General features: G+C 36.8%; 1 long non-coding RNA gene across 1 annotated transcript; it reads left to right on the forward strand.

Annotated features, from left to right (window-relative positions):
* The first annotated feature begins 361 nt into the window (after positions 1-361).
* On the forward strand, positions 362-21,641 carry LOC118650207. The gene is made up of 4 exons (XR_004965907.1): positions 362-443; positions 18,560-18,677; positions 19,372-19,495; positions 21,566-21,641. It is a non-coding gene; the product is annotated as an uncharacterized LOC118650207 (long non-coding RNA).
* Positions 21,642-22,314: the final 673 nt, after the last annotated feature.

Consider the following 22,314-nt stretch of genomic DNA (forward strand, 5'->3'; position numbering starts at 1 on the left):
ACACTTAACTGAGTTTTATTTTTAATTAAATTGTACTTACTCTTTTAAAGAAAAAGAGAAATATATATATAGAGAGAGATTTTGTCTTTTCATTCACTATTCTGTTGCCAGTGCCTAGAATACTCGTAATACCTAGTACACATGAGGGAGTCAATCAATAAATATTTATTAAATTAATAAATCACCATAATTTGCACAGCCAAAGTGAATAAAGGGTCTTCTCTGAGGGAGATATTCATTTAGGTACCTATTTTCAGTTATATTTAACTTTAACGTGGATTCTTATCCATATTCTTTTACCAAGTACTCAGGGGAAAAGGAGCGTTCGATTAGGTGCCAAGATCATCATGTTTCTTGTTCAGGACCTTTCTTGTGTGACTGCATGCAAGTCCTCTAAGTTACCTGGGATTCCGGTTCCTGAATTACCAAACAAATAAAAGCAGGTATTTGATTCTTTAAGGTTCCCTTTTAAAACTAAAATTGTATATTTTCTTCAAACCCCAACACTATGGTCTATTTCAGTATGCATGTTTTTAGCGTTAACTCGTAGCACAGTATACATTTTTATCTCTTTTCAAGTATTGCCAATGAAAAAGTCTCTCAGTTACTCAAAACCTTTTCTTTAATTCCCCTTTCTTACTTGTTTACAGTCAGGTATATGGCATCACCTTTATTGCATAACTAAGGGATACCAAATAATATGACCTAAAATGATTAATTCTAAAGATTAGTAACAGGTGACTTGACTTACAACTGATGAGCCTTTTACATTTGGATGCTGCTGAACAAAGCAATATTCAGGTGAAACGACCAAGCCAGATTCTGTTCCACATTGAAGAGTTCACTCCCAACAACTGCTTTAAAGGCTGATGCTACATTATATTGTGTTGAGTAATATAATTTCTATCTAATTTTAGAAGGGAATTTTGAGGTGATTAATGCTTTTTATTAGCCAGTTTTTATTAGTATGGATTGGTTACATTACTTAGCAACATTTTATTCAATATAGAATTACCAACATCTTTGCAAGTGAGATGGAATATGCTATATATGACAGTAGTTAAGTTATTCAAACCTCCATTAAAAGAGTCAATTGGAAGTTATATTTCTTATTGTCATTTACCTAAAAAAAAATCTAATGAAAGAACCAGTAAATAAAATAAGAATGGTTTTCTTCTACATCTCAAATAAAAAAAGAAATAACTAAGGTTTTATTTTTTTTTAAATCTTTCTGACGTAATCTATAAGTTTGGGATAGGAAGCATATTAACTACATTATCTACTGCAGGGGCAGAGTGATGTCAAACAGTCATGTGACCTTTTTCTGTGAAGCTTTCTTTTTTTAAATTTTATTTATTTTTTCAGTTATTTTATTTTAAGAAAAACGATTTTAAATATAATAATGTTACATGCAATAAACCTTAATATTTCAAGAAAAATGATCTTACATATAATAGTTACATGAAATAAACATTAATATCTCAAGAAAAACGATTTTAAATATGATAATGTTACATGCAATAAACACCAATTATTCAAGAAAAAATGATCTTATATATGGTAATATTATTACATGTAATAAACATTAATATTTCAAGAATAAAATAATTTTTAAGTATAATAATGTTACCAAAACTGTACTAACATAGTATGATATCACAAAAGTTGTAGGAAATATTAAAAATCTGCAAATAACAGGATTACTTCTATTATATTCTAGTATTTTTTTCCCTCTGGCTCTATTTTTGTTCATCAGTTTATGTTGTTCATTATATTCCACAAGTGAGTGAGATCATATGATATATATCTTCCTCCAACTGGGTTATGTCACTTAGCATGATGCTTTTAAAGTCTATTTTGTCGGATACGACTCCTGCTTATTTTTTTCTTTTTCATTTGCATGGAAAATTTTTTTCCATCCCTTCCCTTTCATCCTGTGTGTGTCTTTTGTTTTGAGGTGTATCTCTTGTAGACAGCTTATAGTTGGGTCAGGTTTTTGTATCCGTTCAGCTACCCTACACCTTTTGATTGGAGCATTTAATCCATTTACATTTAGGGTTATTATTGAGAGGTACTTATTTATAGCCATTTTAATTCTGTACTGCTAGGTTTCTCTCTCTGTTTCTTCTTCTCAGCAATCCTTTACCATTTCTTATAATGCTGGCTTGGTGGTGATGAACTCCTTTAGCCTTCATTGTCTGAGAAGCTCTTTATTTGACCATCTGTTTTGAATGATAGCCTTGCTGGATGTAGTAATCTTGGTCTCATATCCTTGCTTCCCATTACCTTGAGTACTTCATGCCATTCCCTTCTGACCTGTAGAGTTTCTAATGAGAAATCAGGTGTCAGCCTTATGGGAAATCTTTTATAGGTAACAGTTTTCTTTACTCTTGCTGCCTTTAAGATTCTCTCTTTGTTTTTAATTTTTGGCATTTTAATTATGATGTGTTTGGGCATGGGTCTGTTTGGATTCTTCTTGTTTGGGGTTCTCTGTGCCTCCTGAACTTGTGTGAATTTTTCCTTTATCGGGTTAGGGAAGTTTTCTACCATTATTTCTTCAAACACCTTCCCAAAGCCTTTCTCCCTTTCTGCCTCTTTGACACACATACTATTCTAATATTGTTACATTTCACATTGTTCCACAGCTCCCTTAGGCTGTCCTCCTGTTTAATTGTTTTTTCTTTTTGGTTCTCTAATTGAGTGATATTTTCACCTCTGTCTTCTAATTTACTGATTCGATCCTCAGCTTCCCCTAATTTGCTGTGTATTCCTTCCATGTGTTCTTTATTTGTGTTATGTCATTCTTTAACTCAGACTGTTCTTTTTTCATAGTTATTATATCTTTTTTCATAATGTTGAACATTTTTAACATCATTACTCTGAACTCTGTTTCAGGTAAATTTCTTATCTCTGCTTCCTTTATCTCTTCTTCTGGAGAATTTGCTAGTTCTTTCACTTGGAGGTTGTTTCTTTGTTTCTTCATTTTGGTTGTCTCTTTGGGTGTGTGACTATGTTTTAGATCAGCCGTGGGCAAACTAAGGCCCATTTGAAATGAATAAAACTAAAAAAAAAAAAAAAAGACTGTGCTCTTTTATATAATGATGTTTACTTTGAATTTATATTAGTTCACACAAACACTCCATCCATGCTTTTGTTCCGGCCCTCCGGTCCAGGTTAAGAACCCATTCTGGCCCTCGAGTCAAAAAGTCTGCCCACCCCTGTTTTAGATAGATCCTCTATACCTCTCAATCTCTAGTGCAGGACAGTGTTAAAGGCTGTTTCTGACTAATTAGATCAGGCAAAGACTCAAAGCCTCCAGAGACTGCCTCTGTCTACAGACTAATAGGATTCCCTCTTGAATTGCCCCCAGGCAATCATCCTCAGGTGTGGCAAGATTTTTTTCAACAGGGTGGGGCAGTTGCTTCTGCCTGGAGGCTAATTGTTACTTTTAATCTCTTAAGTGGCCTCAGGGCAAGGTGTTTTCCAGTAGGGTGTGTTGACTGTCTTCCCCCGAGGTAAGGCAAATGTCTATGTGGGAAAGATGTCCTTCCCTGTGTGAGGAATGACTCAGCCCAGGAAACTTGGGGTGTCTGCCTTTTGAGCTCTATCCCCTGAGTTCCTAGTCCTGGGTTCTGCTCTCACAGCTCCAGTTCAATTCACCCTCCCTCTGCCAGAGCACAAGGTGGGTGACTTCACAGAGAAATTTTGTGCATTGGCCCTTTAAGAGGGTGCCTAAAATTTCAGCTGCCACTCCCTGGCAGACAGCACCCCACTGCTTTTCACAGCTAGATGTTATGTGGGTACCCTCCTCAGTTTGGTGCTCTCTGCTGGGGAGCCCACCTTTAGGATTAGATCTCAGTTCTCAGTGGCACCTCCCCCACAGCTGAGATATCTCTCCGGGACTTCAGTTGCTGTCTGTGGGTGCCCGGGCAGCCATTTTTGTGCAGCCACTCCTCCTACCAGTCTTTATGCAGTCTCCACCTTCAGTCCTTGGGTATCAGGGTTCTCTCCTGTGAGTTTTCCATTGATTATTCAGGAAGCCTTTCCGTGTTTCAGTTGTAATACCAGCTTGTTCCTGGGAGCATGTCCGTGCAACATCCTCCTACTCTGTTGCCATTTTTAATCTTTAAAATTTGTGAGGCTTTCTTAGAGGTGCTAAAATATTTAGGTGGAGGGAATATTTTTCTCTCACCCATGTGTATTATTGTGTTTTGTCACCCTTAAACAATTTCAGCTTCCTTTTTCTTCCTCTCCAAATGTTATTATTAGAATTCTTTAAGTGGACCATTCTCAGTTGTTTACCTATCCTAGCACCATTGAAAGACAAAAGGAAATGAAAACATCTCCAACTTTGGGGTGTATATTAGTCTAAGATAACATGGCAGCCTGATTCTCTCTACCAATACATTAGTTCATGAATAGGCATGAGATATGTGTCTGGTCCCTCGTTCTTACATTCATCTATTCAGCAATTATTTTTGAGTGCTTCCTGTGTGCCAGGCACTTTTCAAGGCATTAAGGATACAGGATACAAGAGAAAATACAAGTCACTGCTCTTCATAGAACTTATATGTTAAAGGAAAGACAAAAATACAACAAACATAAATAAATCAATAAATAGTATTTCATGGAGTGAAAATTCTATGGAGAAAAATAAAGGCAGGCAAAGTGATAGAGAGGAAATGTGGGAAGAAAGACATTGTTTTCAATAACGTGGTTGGTGAAGGCCTCCATGTTAAGTGAAAAGAAGTGTGATTGAAAAATCAAGGGGGAAAAACTAGAATACAATTAGATATTATTTTAATGACTATTATTACAGTGTGACTCTAAAGATAAGAATATATGAAAAGAATGTAGGATTCTGTCATAGCCAATAATCTTTACACCTTGATAATAAAGGTATTTTGCATATCTCAATAGATAAGAAAAACTAACTCAAATGATACCACTATTTGGATGGGTGTTATAGATTCTAATCTCACTTAAAAATTAACAATGATATTACTCAAAAGAAAGGGGATGCCTCTACATGGTCACATTTTCCTTTATATCATGAAGTCCTTGCTACAGACTGTGTACAGATTTTATTAAATTTCAGACATTTCAGGCTTCCAAGAGAAGAGAGTGACCTCAAAAATTAATTGAAAAGGTTTTGTGAAGATTGTGTGATAGATGTTTCCTTATTTTGTAGTCATTTTTGAACCCTCAATAAATTTACAATTAAGTTTATAAATATTTATAACAATAAGCTAAAACTCATGCTATTAATACCTACAATAAAATATATGCATATTTGATAGCACAAATATTTGGTTGTACAAGTAATATTAAAGAGAATTTGTTCTAGTAGAGTGACAAGTCAACTCCTTGAATTTTTAATATTTAACCCTCAATATATTTACAAGAATAACTTTACTTCAGAAGTGTTTATTATTTAGAATAAATAAACATAGTACTTGAGCAAATTAAATACATAAAATTGATAAGTACAATTTAAATATTTAAAGGAACTTTACTAAGGCAATAAAAAAGAACAATTATTTATCAGATTTCCTTTAAAGATAATCATTACAATTACTAGTCTTGAAAGCAAAATAGTCAAATAGGTAAGTTGAACTTATTAAGAATGTGATTTTTAAGAAACTAACATCTTTAATAAATTGAATATTTATTTTTTAATCTTTGAATAATCTTTAATGTGCAAAAAAGTATCCATGTGGGCAAGGTGAAACATATTTTTCATTGGAGTGATTTTTAAGCAGAGACCTGAATACAATGGGAGAATTAGCCACAGAGGAAAGGTATTCCTTACATAAGTAATCATAAGTGCAAAAGCCCTGAAGCAGGAACATGCCTGCTTGATATTGTGGTCAAGTGTGATTTTCAGACCTGCGGTGGCCATGCTGCTCTGAGACCAGAGGGTGAAGCCTGAGAGGATAGCTCAGAATCTATGATCAATGTGCACTGGAAGCAGTATCCTGGCATATTCTTCCCATCTCCCTCTTGTTATATAAGGTAACAAATGCTTTTATGTTTAAATCACTTTGAATTTTCAGTTATCTGTTTCTTAAAAAGTGAAAACATACCCAACAATTCAAGTTATTATTTATCTTCTTTTCATCTTCTTCAAGTTTTCAAGCAATGAGCAATATTCACTAAGTGGATATGCTGGCTAGGGGACTTTATTTTCAAGTGGATTTTCATTTGCAGGATAGGATGTTTTTTCTGGAGTTAATTATTACATAATAACATGTATATTTGCCACTGCAATTTTATGGGCATTGTCTCTCTGAGCTTTATTGTTTCAGCATAAATTCTTATCCTCAGTTTAAAGAGAAGGAAACAGACTCCAAGAGGTTAAATTACTTGAACTTTAAGGCAAGTATGCAAGGGCCAATCCTCTTTCATTATAACCAATTGCTAAAAATTCATGTTTGGCATAAAATTGCAGGCCAATTAAAAGTTTAAAGTCATAGATTCAGGGTAATGGCTCTCTAATAAGGAAATTTGGGTCAAGCTAATGGAAGAAATGGTTTGATGAGGCAGCCTTCTATAAGGAGCTCTTCAAATAAAACCATATTAGTAACTTTATTCAATTCTTTTTTTTTTTAGTTATATTGTGATTTTTTTTTATTAGTTAAGGTATTACAAATGTGTCCTCATCCCCTCATTAACCCCCAACCTCCACCCCCCGCCCCCCGTGCCCCGCACACTCATGCTCCCATCCCCCTGTTGTCCATGTCCATGGGTTTGGCTTATATACATGTATACAACTCCTTCGGTTGATCTCTTCCCCTTAACCCCCCCCCCCCCCTACTTTCCTTCTGGGGATTGATAGCCTGATTGCTGTTTCTCAGTCTTTGGATCTGTCCCTTTTCATCAGACTATGTTGTTCTCTATAATCCACAAATGAGTGAGATCATGTGGTATTTATCTTTCTCTGACTGGCTTATTTCACTTTGCATAATGCTCTCCAGTTCCATCCATGCTGTTGCAAAAGGCAAGAGTTCCTTTTTTTTTTTTTTTTTTTTTTTTTACCACAGCATAGTATTCCATTGTGTATATGTACCACAGTTTTCTAATCCACTCATCTGCTGATGGGCACTTAGGCTGTTTCCAAATCTTAGCTATGGTGAATTGTGCTGCTATGAACATAGGGGTTCATACATCCTTTCTGATTGGCGTTTCTGGTTTCTTGGGATATATTCCTAGTAGTGGGATCACTGGGTCAAATGGGAGTTCCATTTTTAGATTTTTGAGGTAGCTCCATACTGTTCTCCACAGTGGCTGCACCAGTCTGCATTCCCACCAGCAGTGCAGAAGGGTTCCTTTTTTTCCACATCCTCTCCAACACTTGTTGTTTGTTGATTTGTTGATGATAGCCATTCTGACAGGTGTGAGATGATAACGCATTGTCGTTTTGATTTGCATCTCTCGTATAATTAGTGACTTTGAGCATGTTTTCATATGTCTTTCGGCCTTCTGTATGTCCTCTTTCAAAAAGTGTCTATCTAGGTCCGTTGCCCATTTTTTTATCGGATTGTTTATCTTCCTTTTGTTAAGTTTCATGAGATCCCTGTAAATGTTGGAAATTAAACCGTTATCGGTGGTATCATTGGCAAATATGTTCTCCCATGTAGTGGGTCTTCTTGTTGTTTTGTTGATGGTTTCCTTTGCTGTGCAAAAGTTTTTTATTTTGATGTAGTCCCATTTGTTTATTTTCTCTTTAGTTTCCATTGCCCTAGGAGCATTATCAGAGAAGAAATTCTTTTGGCATATGTTTGCAATTTCGCTGCCTGTGGATTCCTCTAGTATTTTTATGGTTTCCCGTCTTACATTTAAGTCTTTTATCCATTTTGAGTTTATTTTTTGTGTATGGTGTGAGTTGGTGGTCTAGTTTCATCTTTTTGCATGTATCTGTCCAATTTTCCCAACACCATTTATTGAAGAGACTGTCTTGACTCCATTGTATGCTCTTGCCTCCTTTGTCGAATATTAATTGGGCATAGTGGTTTGGGTCGATTTCTGGGGTCTCTATTCTATTCCATTGATCTATATGTCTGTTCTTGTGCCAGTACCAAGCTGTTTTAAGAACAGTGGCTTTGTAATACAGTTTGATATCTGGTATTGAGATCCCACCTACTTTGTTCTTTCTCAGGATTGCTGCAGCTATTCGGGGTCTTTTTTTATTCCAGATGAATTTTTGGAACGTTCGTTCTAGATTTGTGAAATATGCCGTTGGTAATTTAATGGGGATTGCATTGAATCTATAGATTGCTTTGGGTAGTATGGACATTTTGATGATGTTGATTCTACCAATCCATGAACACTGTATGTTCTTCCATCTGTTTATGTCTTCCTCTATCTCTATTTTCAGTGTCCTGTAGTTTTTGGCATATGAGTCTTTTACCTCCGTAGTTAAGTTTATTCCTAGGTATTTTAATTTTTTTGGTGCAATGGTAAATGGGATTGCTTTCATAGTTTGACTTTCTGTAAGTTCACTATTGGTGTAAAGAAATGCCATGGATTTCTTAGCATTAATTTTGTATCCTGCTACATTGCCGAATTCATTTATTAAGTCTAATAATTTTTTGATGGAGTCTTTAGGGTTCTCTATGTACAATATCATGTCATCTGCAAATAAGGACAGTTTTACTTCTTCTTTTCCAATCTGGATGCCTTTTATTTCTTCTTCGTGTCTGATCGCAATGGCTAGTACTTCCAGTACTATGTTGAACAGGAGTGGTGAGAGGGGGCATCCCTGTCTTGTTCCTGTTTTTAGGGGGAATGGTTTTAGTTTTTGCCCATTGATTATGATGTTGGCTGTGGGTTTGTCATATATGGCTTTTATTATGTTGAGGTATGATCCCTCAATTCCTATCTTGCTGAGAGTTTTTATCAAGAAATGGTGTTGGATTTTGTCAAATGCTTTTTCCGCATCAATTGATATGACTATGTGGTTTTTTTTCTCTCAATTTGTTTATGTGATGTATCACATTTATTGATTTGCGGATATTGTACCATCCTTGCATCCCTGGGATAAATCCTACTTGGTCATCGTGTATGATCTTTTTGATGTACTGCTGGATTCGATTTGCTAGGATTTTGTTGAGGATTTTGGCATCTATGTTCATGAGGGATATTTTCCTATAATTCTCTTTCATTGTATTGTCTTTATCTGGTTTTGGTATTAGGGTGATGCTGGCTTCATAGAATGAGCTTGGAAGTGTTCCTTCCTCTTGGATCTTTTGACATAGTCTGAGGAGGATAGGTTTTAGGGCTTCCTTGAATGTTTGGTAAAACTCCCCTGTGAAGCCATCTGACCCCGGGCTTTTGTTTGCTGGAAGCTTTTTGATTACTGCTTCGATTTCCTCCATAGTTATTGGCCTATTGAGATTTTTAGATTCTTCCTGATCAAGTTTTGGAAGGTTGTATTTTTCTAGGAATATGTCCATTTCCTCTAGGTTGTCTACTGTGTTGGAGTAGTTTTTCATAGTGTTTTCTAACAATCCTTTGTATTTCTATGGGGTCTGTTGTTATTTCTCCTCTTTCATTTCTGATTTTGTTTATTTGGGTCCTCTCTCTTTGTTTCTTGGTGAGCCTGGCTAGGGGTGTATCAATCTTGTTTATCCTTTCAAAGAACCAGCTCTTGGTTTTGTTGATCTTTTGTATTGTTTTTTTGGTCTCTATGTCATTTATCTCTGCTCTGATCTTTGTTATTTCCTTCCTTCTGCTTACGGTGGGCTTTTTTGTTGCTCTCTTTCTAACTCTTCGAGTTGTAGAGTTAGGTCATTTATTCTCATTGTTTCTTGTTTCTTGCAGTAGGCTTGTAGAGCTATGAACTTCCCTCTCAAGACTGCTTTCGCTGGATCCCATAGGTTTTGGATTGTTGTGTTTTCATTGTCGTTTGTTGCCATGATGTTTTTTATTTCTTCTTTGATCTCACTGGTAACCCAGTCGTTGTTTAATAGCATGCTATTTAGTCTCCATGTGTTTGATTTTCCTGGATTGTTTTTGTTGTAGTTGATTTCCAGTTTTATGCCTTTGTGGTCTGAGAAGATGCTTGATATGATTTCAATTTTCTTGAATTTGAAGAGACTTTGTCTGTGACCCAATATATGGTCTATCTTTAAAGATGACAAATGTGCACTTGGGGAGAATGTATATTCTGTGGCTTTGGGGTGAAATGTTCTGAAGATGTCAATTAAATCCATCTGATCTAGTGAGTCATTTAGGATTGATGTTTCTTTGCTGAGTTTCTGGTTAGAGGATTTATCCAGTGGTGATAATGGGGTGTTAAGGTCCCCTACTATGATTGTATTGCTGTTAATCTCTCCCTTGATCTCCTCCAGAAGATTTCTTATCTATTTGGGTGCTCCTATATTGGGTGCATATATATTTACCAGAGTTATTTCTTCTTGTTGGACTGCTCCCTTTAGTATTATGAAGTGGCCTTCTTTATCTCTTTTTATGTCCTTCACTTTGAGATCTAATTTGTCAGATATAAGTATTGCTAACCTGGCTTTTTTTTTACTTCCATTGGCCTGGAAAACCTTTTTCCATCCCTTCACCATCAGTCTTGTGCATCTTTTTTTCTGAGGTGGGTTTCCTGTAGACAGCAGATATGGGTCATGTTTTCTTATCCACTCATTTACCCTATGCCTTTTGACTGGGGCATTTAATCCATTTACATTTAAAGTTATTATTAATAGAAACTTGTTAGTCGCCATTGTTGTCCTTTACTGCTGCGTTCCTTCTTTGTTTCCTATTTTTTTCTATTTATAGCAGACCCTTTAGCATTTCTTGCATTACTGGTTTGGTTGTAATAAACTCCCGTAGACAGTTTTTGTCTGTGAAGCTCCTGATTTGACCCTCAGTTTTGATTGATAGCCTCGCTGGGTACAGTATTCTCGGATTCAGACCCTTCCTTTGCATGACTTTGTATATTTCATTCCATTCCTTTCTTGCCTGATGTGTTTCTGTTGAGAAATCGGTTGCTAGTCTGATGGGGGATCCTTTGTAGGTAACTTTCTGTCTCTCTCTGGCTGCTTTTAAGATTCTTGCTTGTCGTGGGTGTTTGCCAATTTAATTATTATGTGCCTGGGCATCAGTCTTTTCGGGTTCATTTTGTTTGGGACTCTGTGAGCTTCTTGGATTTGTGTGAGTTTTTTCTTCCCTATATCAGGGAAATTTTCGGTTATTATTTTTTCAAACACATTTTCTATTCCTTGCTCAGTTTCCTCTCCTCTGGCACCCCTATTATTCGTATGTTGTTTCGTTTAGTGTTGTCCCAGAGTTCTCTTAGGCTCTCCTCCTGCTTTTAAATTTTTTTTTCTAGAAGCTGTTCTGTTTAGGTATTTTTTCCTACCTTGTCTTCTAGCTCGCTGATGTGGTCATCTGCTTCTTCTAGTCTACTGTTGATGCTTCCTATTGAGTTCTTTATAGCAGTGATGCCATTTTTCATTTCTTCTTGGTTTTTCTTCATTTCCTCTTGGTTCCTACACATATTGTTGAATTTGTCTTCCATTCTTTTCATCCACCTTATGGCCATTTCTCTGAATTCTTTCTCTGACAGGTTGCTTGCCTCCATTGCCTCCATTTCGTTTACTTCCTTTTCTGATGATGCCTGTTTTTTTTTCATATGTGAGTTGGTTCTTTGTTTCACCATGATCTTTCTTCTCCAGGTATTTGGTTATGTAGTTCTCTCTCTGCTGTGTTGATTTAAAGGCACAAAATACAACACAACAAGGCACAATGTACAAGGCACTGAACATAAATGTATTCATGATATTAATAACCCCAAATAAAGGTGACCACCCGAGCGAAGAGAATTAGGGGATAAAGAAGAAAAAAGAGAAAAAGATTAAAGAGAAAAAGAAAAAAACAAAAAGGAGTGCCGAAATGAGATTGGGAAAAGGGAGAGAAGAAAAAAAAAAAGTAAGAGAGAGAATGGAATAGAGGTGGGGAAGAGGCTATTTGTATGGGGAGAAAACTGTAATAGAATTGAAACTAATCCCAATGAATTCCAGCAGCAGATCCCTGGAGATTAATGCAAACTACAAACAACCACTAATATCAAGCGAGGCAAGGGAAAACAGAAGCACAAAAATAACCAGAGAAAGAAAAAAATAAGAAAAACAGAAAAATGAAAATGAAAAACAAAACAATCTCCCAAACAAGAAAAAAAACCACACAATATATTCAAAATCAAGCAAACACTAGCGAAATGACAGAGAGAGAGAAAAAAAAAAAATTGGATAGTGAAGAAAGATAAGAGAGAGGTGTATATGGATTTTGAGCAAGGGTTTGGAAATTCGATATATAAGTAGGGTGAAATTTAGACAGTGGGTAAAAAGAAGGAATAGGGAAAATCTAAAGCAGGAATAGGGTAAGAGAAACAGGACAACAAAAGGGGAAAAGTGAGGAAGAGAGTTTTGGCTTAAGGGTAAAGGTGAGATAGAGAGAAATGATGCTAAAGGAATGATGAAAATAGAGTGTAGAACACTAATCCCAAAATAAAATAAATAAAAATAAAAAAAATAAAATGACACTTGAAAAAATGGTAAAATGATAGCAATAATACTGGTTAAAAAAATGTAGTATGCCAAAACCGGTTTGGCTCAGTGGATAGAGTGTCGGCCTGCGGACTGAGGGGTCCCGGGTTCGATTCCAGTCAAGGGCATGTACCTGGGTTGCGGGCACATCCCCAGTGGGAGATGTGCAGGAGGCAGCTGATCGATGTTTCTCTCTCATCGATGTTTCTAGCTCTCTATCTCTCTCCCTTCCTCTCTGTAAAAAATCAATAAAATATATTTTAAAAAATGTAGTAATTAACAAGGTAAAATAAGGTGATGAAAAAAAATAAATAAAATAGGTTCTTAATGAAATGGTGAAAAAAGAATTAAAAAAAAAAAAGATACAAATGTGCAGTAGTGAAGGTGCTTCAGATCTTCTTTTTGGCACGCCTTAGTCCTGCCATGCATTCAGGATGGTGTTGAATTTCCCTGCGATACACTGTCCCTCCATGCCGTAAACCACAGTCCTGATTTTAAGACAGGTTGTATTTGTTTACCAGGCTGCGATTATTTGTATTTACAGAAGAGACAGTTCGTGGGTCTGCCTCTGGGTGGCAGTGTGTCTGGATTTACCTCCGAGGCTATAAGTCCACTCTATCAGTAGGGTTTATTTTCTCTATGGTACTTGAAACTGGTTTGGGAAGTCCACTGCCCAGAGCTGGTTCTTTAATCGTTACTCCCCGCTCTGTTTCCCAGGCTCTGCAAAAAGAACTTTCCCCTACAGGGTCTGCGAATGACCCAACTGGGAAATCCCATGCACTGGGTTTAATAATCAAATGCACGGATTTAAGGGGAACTGTAACAACAAGAGCCTGATATGTTGTGCGAATTCACAAGCCTCCACCTTCCAGGTTGTGCGCAGTCTCGGCGTGCCCACTCTCCCCTGGCACCAAGCAGCCAGTACACTGGCAAAATCCGAGGCTGCTTTTTTACATCCAGTCCAGCTATGGGCTTATTTTTAGCTTTCCCTTCTGCCAGCAGTCCTGTGGGGCCCCTTCCCCACTCCCGGGTCACGCTGGTCCCAACGGCTGCGGACTCTGTGGGGCGCAGATTTCGCCCCGGGCGCGTGGTCCTCTCTCCAACCTGAATTGCAAACCGCACCTTTAGGGGAAGTCTAACCTTTCAGTGAGAAGAAGCAGTGCTCGTCTGAGTTCACACAGTTACGCTGCTTGAGATCCCTTGTTTCCAGGTTAGTAGCTGATCTCTGGATGCCGGTAACAGCCACTCAAGATGGCGCGGTCTCCACTGCTGAGCTGGAGCACCGGGAGAGGTTTCAGCCGCAGTCTCCAACCGTCCTTTTTTTTCCTGGGAGTTCTCTATCTTTCCCAGCTGCAGACTGTCTCTCAGCTGAATATCCTCTGCCTATTTGGGCTGTATGTTACCCGTTTCAGCTGCTCACCCTTATCTGCTCCAGGACAAGGCACAGGACATGTCCGTTTATACCTCCGCTATTTTCTCCATCTCACTTTATTCAATTCTTAACCTTGTGTTGAAAGAGCCAGGAGCTTGTAGAGAGTTGGAGACACAATATTTATCATTTAGCAGCTGAGTAGCAAGATTCAGCTTCCCTATTACTAACCTGTTGTGGGAGTAATATATGTGCATAACTCTTAGCATTGTAACTAATACATATTAGCAGCTTAGTGCATACTAATCACTGCTGGGCTAAGTAAGGGCCGATTCTGACTGACATCTGTTAACATAGAATAAGACAATGAAAATAAAATGAAGAATTTCAAGCAGTCTTTGTATGTGGTATCTGAGATGAGGATTCAGCAATTAGATGAGTTAAAAATAAAAAGGGTGGGAAAATGGAATGCAAACATAGAGCTTTCCAAAGGGGAACTATTAAGGTATTAAAGGATTAAAGCAAGAACTTTGGAAAATCAATTAAACTCACAAATACTTTTATAAAAATGAATCTACCAAAGTCAGACTGAGAAATTCCAAAAAAAAGCATAAGATTATATCACCATATAGTTTTTTATAGAAAATACTAGAGGCCCGATGCACGAAGATTCCTGCAAGAATAGGCCTTCCTTCCCCTGGCTGCCGGCACTGCCTTCACTCTGGCCCTGAGCCAACTTCCACTTCTTGCTGTGTCATGACAATTTGCATATTACCTCCTTATTGGCTGTGGGCGCTGCCATCTTTGTCATGGAGTTACAGTCAATTTGCATATTCTGTCTTTATGAAATAGGATCATTTGATATATTTTATTGATTTTTAAGAAGATAGCTCTAAGTTTTTATTATAAAACACTTTGTTAATATAAGATGAAATAAATATCAATTTCAAGATGTAAAATTCTAACTTTTCCAGTTTTCTATGAAAATTTGCTTCTTTTTAAAAATGAGTTCACCTTTTTCATTTGTTAAATTATGTTCTCATGATAGAATCTCCTGTAAAACAGTACCCTTAATGGCTGATTCCCAAATTACAAAAGAAGACTGAAGGTGTTAAAGAAAAAATACTGCAATTAGGTAGCAAATTAATCAGTAATGAAAGCATTCATAGCCTAAGGAGGGTCACAGAAGCAGTGTTACTGATGCTGGTTCTTTCTACTGTTTAAAGAGGGGGAGAACATTTAATGGGCTGGATGGTTTTCCCACTCAAATCATCACCTTGGGCAGTGCTTCATTCAATCATTCAATTAGTATTTATTAAGCTTTCAGAGTCAGGTAGGGGTCTGTTGGAGAGAGTAGTTTAGGAAAACTAAAAATCTTTATAGAGTTTATATTCTAGTAGAAGGGATAGACAATAAAATAATGTGTAAATGAATTATATACTATGTTTGCTACTAATAAGTACTTTGAGAAAAATAAGTAAATTTGTGATATATAAAATTTTGGTTTGGGCTGATTGGATATTTCCGGAATGAGCTAATTTTAGAATTGAAAAACTTCACTGAGACCGTCACTTTGGAGTCAAAACGAAAAAGAGCAGGAAATAGCCATGAAGATGTCTAGAAGGGGGTTCTTAGGACAGAGAACAGCAAATGCAAAAGCTTGGAAATAGGAGTGTGCCTGAGGTTTCCCAAGAACTGATAGCTCTGAGTGCCTGGAGGCAGGTGAGCATCCAGGAGAGATGTGGAGAGTATTATTGAAGATGTAATAGGCCGCCAACTTTCTCAAGCCTTACTTCTTTTTCTGCAAACTAATTATAAAAAGGATGTTTTCTCCTAAGGTGGTTGTAAATAATCCATGAGATCATTCTCACAAAGTACTAAGTACCCTGTAAGTGCTTACTAAATGTTAGTTCTTTGCTACTTCATGGAAATGGAGCCAAAGACCTATCATGCCAGATGCCACTAAACATTTTAATCATTTAACTGAATCCCCTTTACTTGACTCCATGACTACATGGAGACCATTGAATTATAATTTTATTTTTTTTATGGTTTTACCTCCAGGGGAGAATAAACCAGTTTTGCTAATGTAGGTGTTCTAAATTAGATGCCAGTAGAGCTCCCTTTATAAATTGACAAATTTTCTGCCTTGCCATTAATAGCCTAATTAATGTGAATTTACCCATGAGAAACAGAGCTACTCTCATATTTTACTTGCAAAGTTGGATTTCTTATGGAGATCACCTCATTTTCTACCATAGAAAATTCCCTAAGGTGATTCAGCTCAGGGATGCAGCCTAGGGGAAAACCAGTGAGACTCTCTTGGCTACATTCATCCCATCTCTTTTTCTATTTGAGTGTTGCATTTACATAATCATTAGTTACACTTCCTCAATACTATCACATATATCATCTCTTGTCATCTTCTACATTTTTTGTGAGAGTGCAAAACAGCTACTATTACTGCTATTTTACAAATGCTGAATGCAGAGATAGAGATGAAGAGATGGATTTGTTCCTGGGTTCAGATACTCAGACTCCTCAACATGTGCTCTTCTACTGCTCGAAATAAGAAAACCTGGGTTTTAGTCTTAGATTGCCAGCCAACAGATACTGGTATATGGTCCTGAAATATCCCTCTTCTTTGGGTCTCTTTCCTCAGGGAGATGGAACATATGACCTATAATATCCTTTCTAATATAAATATCCTACCTTAGGGTAAGAATGAAATAATCAAATGAAAAGAACATATAGAGAAGAAATTCAATTAGACCAGAAATTAACATAATAATACAAATACACGTTAAATCGGAACAGAAACAGCTCTGTCATACACAACCTATGAATAGGGAGTTGAGGAGGTGGGAAGAACAGGGGAAGACAGGTTCTAAACATTTATATTTAACAAAGAGATCCCAGACACAATGACAGTATTTTTATACTTTCCCCTTAGGGTTTTTTTATGGGAAATAAGTAAAGTATAATAAAATTTATGAATTAATAAATCACAAATTTAATTAATAGAACAAATACTTTTCTTTTTTAAAAAAATATATTTTATTGATTTTTTTTTTGCAGAGAGGAAGGGAGAGGGATAGAGAATTAGAAGCATTGATGAGAGAGAAACATTGATCAGCTGCCTCCTGCACACTCCCCACTGGGGTTGTGCCCGCAACCAAGGTACATGCCCTTGACCAGAATCGAACCTGGGACCCTTCAGTCCACAGGCCAATGCTCTATCCACTGAGCCAAACCGGTTAGGGCTAGAACAAATACTTTTCAACCAAAGCCTGACTGACCTAATATAAAATTATATTGAATATGAATTAAAAAATAAAATTAAAAAAAATTACACAGCAAAATCATTTCATAAAAATAAAAATTGCCCTGGTTGGTGTGACTCAGTTGGAGTGTCATTCTGTAAACCAAAAGGTTGCGGGTTTGATTCTGGTCAAGGCACATACCCAGGTTGTAGGTGTAATCACTAGTCGGGCACCTCTGGGAGGCAACCAATCAATGTTTTTCTCTCACATAAATGTTTCTCTCTCTCTCTCTCTCTCTCTCTCTCTCTCTCTCTTTCTTTCTTCCACCCCCCCCCTCTTCCTCTCTCTCAAATCAATGCATGTCCTTGGTTGAGGATTAAAAATAAATAAACAAAAATGTTAAAAGTAAATACATAACAATGTTTTCCAGGTTTTTTTAATTACATTTTTGGAGTTATATTATCCTACAAATTTATGAATTATTTGCTACAACAGTGCTGTCCTCCTTAGTTGCCATCATGAAATTCACCATGGTTTATTTGTGTTGGAGGCTCCTGTCTCTTATCTCCTGGTTCACTGATATGTGTTTTAAGACATGTTGGAGGGTCTTGAGGACTTCAACAGTCCAAGTCCCTCAGAATTTCTACCCTGTCATCTTCAGAGGAAACTGTGCTGCGTCTTACAAAATCACCCTCACTAGTACAGAGAAGTGGCAGAGAGAAGGAGGACAGTCACTCACCTCATCATATTTGTCAGAATATGTTCTAAAAGTTTGACTTTTTTTGTTTTTGTTTGTTTTTATTTTCCTGATGAACCCACACCGACCATTTGAAAACAATAAAGATTTCAAGAACTACAATTTTCCTGCTCCGCACTATGGGGATGCTTCAGTTAAATGCATGCATTTGGGTCAAGATAAGTGAAATGATCACAAATTAATGCCACCTGTTTCAAGCTGACATAGGAACACTCTTCAGTTTCCCATGCATTCAAATGTCATTTCTCACTGCAAGCATACTACTGCACTTAAAATCATGGTAGGACCCTCTGATTGCGGCAAGGAGGAGACAAAGAATCACTTATTCCATAGAGAACATGTCTATTGGTACATAAAGCAGCCTTGTTTTTGTTTTCTTTGTTTTTGTTTTTTTTGTTTGTTTGTTTTTAGTAGCCTACTTTTAGTTATATTTCTGGTAGAGAGTGATGTAACATTGATTATTTACTAATAGAATCAGAGTATAAAAGACTGTGATTCACTCCACTACAATAATGACAGCATTAATGCCTCTTTGTACTGATATTTGAGATTTTCTCCTTCGCCTTCTTAAGATGTCAGATTCATTAAAGCATCATTTAAATTTTTTTGACTTTAGATAATCAAGATAAATGTAGAACATTCACATAATAAATGAGCCTATGGAAGCCACGGAAACTAAATTAGTCACATCACTGGATTCCACTCCCCATCTGCTTCTGTAGTTCACTGAGGATGTAAGTTTTAAAACCTGAATTATTTTACACTATTTTAATATTTTCATTACAACTGAATATTCATAGATGTTATTATACTTTGGATTCTTCATTGTTCATTTGTTATTCAAATAAATGAAAGCTATTTTCCATTGAATTTCCTTTGAAATGGGTTGCTAATGATTATAAGAAAATTATGAACAAAAATAAGTACACCAAAGTAAAATAATGAAATAAGTTTAATTACTTTAACATGTTCATTTATTTTTACAAAGATAAATAAGGGACGAGCAGAACAATGAAAAAAATTATTATGTGAAGACTAGAAAAGATTGGAAGGAAAAGAAAATGGCATTTACAAAAATGTACACACACTTTAACAGCTAATAGGTAAATTCTGAAAATGAAAATTTTGCCTTTATAATTATTCAAAGTGTACGTATACATTTTTGGGGGACACCCAATACATGTAGCATGGAAGATATTAGGGAGCTCATGTAATCTCACTTGCTTTTAAACTTTCACCAAGTGCATGAGAGATGGGTTAACTGGGAGACTGTACATATGTGCACATGGTCATTCAGATACTCTATTTAAATGTTTTCAATACTTTTTAAACTAAATAAAGAATAGTTTCCAGTGTCCAGTTCAATGACTATCATGGAAGAAACTCAACTGAAATAAGCATTTGACATAACCTCCTTTACTCTTTCAGAGTAAGGACATTAAGTGATATGTTCATTGGAAATGCCACTGCAAAAAAAGAGACTAGAATCACAGAATTCACAGTGTCACCATACTTAGACTTGATGAAGTTTATTTGTAATATCTTCTTAAAGGTGAGATGTATAATTATTTGATTAAGCAAAGACAGAGCAGCTTTTGGAATATCATATTGCTTTTAATATTTAAGTTAGACTATTTGGGCCAGGAGGGCAGCAATTAATGTTTTTCATCAATGCTTCTTAATTTTTTGGAATTGAGCTTTATCATTGTTTATTAGATCATCCAAAGCTCTGGGAATAACTATTTGTAAAGCCTATTAAAAATTTACAGGGAATTAAGAGATTTGTTTTGAATATTTGCAATTTCTTTTGGGCATCTTAAGAATCTCTAAAACAAGATTAGGATTCACACTTTTATTACTTTGAGACATTTAAAAATATCGATACCAAAGATAAAAATACCAATTTTATTCTACTGGATTATAATTTCAATAGTCTCTTGCTTTCCATTGCAAACACATTCATAAGTCACTAGGTACTTACTTCTAGACTGCAGACTTTCCTACAGAGATAATTTTTGCAAAACTGAAATAAAATGATCCCTGATTTTCCTGTTATTAAAAGCTTCTGTACAAAAACCACAAACCTAAAGAAAGGAAAATCAACTAAAATAAATATGTGCTACAAAGGGAGCTTTAGCTCGCATTCTAGTCATTTAGACAAGATTTAATGCCACCATTGATTTACACCATGTATTGTAGTTAAGATAGTAATTGCTACATTAAAGTTTATAGTATCCCTAGTATCTCTGAAAGATGTTCTTTTTAAGACATGACTATGCACTAATAAAGCATCAGGCTATTGCTATTTATTTTTGTTGTATATTGCTTTTTACAGAGTATTTTTGTTAACAAAATGTGATCATTTTTTTCAGAGTTTTAACACTCCAAATCTTTCTACAGAACCATTTCATAGATCCATTAAAATGTTATAATCCAAATATAGTTTTAGCCTAGTATGTACCAAGTACTATGAATACTACAAGAAAGTCAGAAATTAATAAAACATGACCCTATCCTCAAAGAGTTGATAGTCTCTTAGACTAAATACAAACAGGTAGCCCTGTAGTTACAGTGTAATGTGTCACTAGCAGTAAATGCAGTGTGCTAGAGAATGAATGGGAGCACCAAAATGCGTGGTCTAGAAAGGAAGGCATGCATCCTGACTTGGCAAGGACTCTGAGTGGCCAAGCTCAGGTTCCATGGGCTTTGGAACCTGTAGGTGAAGGTGCATTCAGGGAAGGATGCGAATGCCATGGAACCATATAAAGTGCAGGGCCCAGAGAATGGCCTCTCATGCTGTAACTAAGAGTAGTAGAGGGATATGCTTTGACCAAGGTACTACTGAAGGTAGAAGACAAATTCTCCTCTTTTCATTCCCTTGGGAAACAATGACCCTGAAACCATAATTCATACACCCTTTGAAATCCATGGGTTAAGCAAACACGTGCTCTTTATATCAAGGGATAGTCAGTGATCATCCTCAGATTGGCTCTCATTTCTTCTGCCATTTTACTCATCGTTTCCCTCACCTGAGTTTGCCTGCAGTTGCATTCCCTAATAATATAGCAGATTATTTTGGCCTGCGGGTCTGCTATCTGAGGCCCCACATGGAAACATATTTTAAGCAGAGGAATAGGATAATTGGATTTCCCCCCTGATGTGTAAATGTATTTATTCATCCATTCAGCAAATATTCCATGACTACCTTTTGGATAAAGTCAGTGTGCAAAGTATTGAGGACATATAAATAAGGCAGACCCTTCTGTCTTAAAGCATATTCGATGTGGGGAACAGAGAAGTTAACTGGCAGTTATGATAGAATGTGGTATTTGCTGCAGTGGTAAAGTACAAGTCTCTTTTGGAAAGCATAATGATACCAATCCATTCTTCTAGCCTGATGGCAAGTTTCCCTCAGGAAATAAGAAGGACTCTTCTAATCAATGACTGGGTTCTTTCATCACTGACATTCATTCCCTTCTCCTTTTTCATTCATATTTACAATTTGTTATACCTTCCAATGTGTCAAGCTCTCCATCTCTTGTATTGTTTCTTCGATCTGAGATATTTTTGTGCAATCTCCAATCCCCATGGACTAATTCCAACTCCTCCTTTCCATTTCTAGAAACCTAATAGAAGATCCTAGGAAAATGGACAGAGGCCATCCCATAGAGGAAATGGTGTGCTAATGTTAAGTGTTTGGACTTTACCCAGAAGGGTGAATGAAATTGTATGATTAGATTTGCAGTTAAAGAGTATTCCGGCTGCAGCATAGTGGATAAAATGTAGTGAAGTAACCCTGGAGGGGGAGAGAGCAGCTGAGAGCCTGAAGCAATATGCCAGGTGAGAGAGGATATTGACAGCATGGAACTGAGCTTTGTAGGCATTTGAAAAATATTTTGATGGTGTAAATACAGCCATGTGCTGTATAACAGCGTTTTGGTCAATGATGGATCACATATGCAATGGTTGTCCCATCTATATAAATAAACAGGGAATATGCTAATTAGCCGAGCATCACCACCACTCAGGAGGAGCTGTGCATGCAGATGGGCGGGAGGGGACTGCATGCCGCCCCCACCTCAGTGACCAGGGGAGGCTGAGGCTGGTGCTGGGGGCGGGCCAGAGCAGAGACACAATCCACAGGAGTGCCTGCCCCCACCCCAGCCGACACAACGTGGTGGCTGGGGCTATGCAGGTCAGACGTGAGTCCTGGACCCCACAGGTTGCCTCCTGGCAAGGCGGGAAGCGGCTCCTCCTGCAATTTCAATTGCGCATTGGGCCTCTAGTAAGATTATAATGGAGCAAGGGACTTTGTAACCATTTGACCTTGTAGCCATGGTAAAAGTCATAAAACAATGCTTTACTCACGTG

This window comes from Myotis myotis, unplaced genomic scaffold, assembly GCF_014108235.1.
Source record: "Myotis myotis isolate mMyoMyo1 unplaced genomic scaffold, mMyoMyo1.p scaffold_m19_p_3, whole genome shotgun sequence".
Classification (NCBI taxonomy): domain Eukaryota; kingdom Metazoa; phylum Chordata; class Mammalia; order Chiroptera; family Vespertilionidae; genus Myotis; species Myotis myotis.